The sequence below is a fragment of the Brassica oleracea genome, chromosome C7 (assembly GCF_000695525.1).
Source record: "Brassica oleracea var. oleracea cultivar TO1000 chromosome C7, BOL, whole genome shotgun sequence".
Lineage (NCBI taxonomy): Eukaryota > Viridiplantae > Streptophyta > Magnoliopsida > Brassicales > Brassicaceae > Brassica > Brassica oleracea.
The window spans coordinates 16,518,022-16,518,283 of NC_027754.1; positions in this window are offsets into that span (position 1 = coordinate 16,518,022).

Below are 262 nucleotides of genomic sequence, written 5' to 3' on the forward strand. Positions count from 1 at the left end.
CCGAGTAAAAACGCTCGCGGCATAAAACAGAACTACGAGATGGCTTGATTCTCGAAAGGGGTACATAGGCAGCTCGTCGAAAGGACGAGTTCAGCTATCCCCCTCTCCAAAAAAGGGGGGGAGGAGTGGGTGCGTATATTTGTATACTCCCACATAGGAAAAGATGCGTTATTATAATCGAATTCTATCGGGATTTCAAATTTTTTTACGAAATATACATCGCTCTTTTTAAGACAAAATCGCAAAACAATCTCACCTCAAA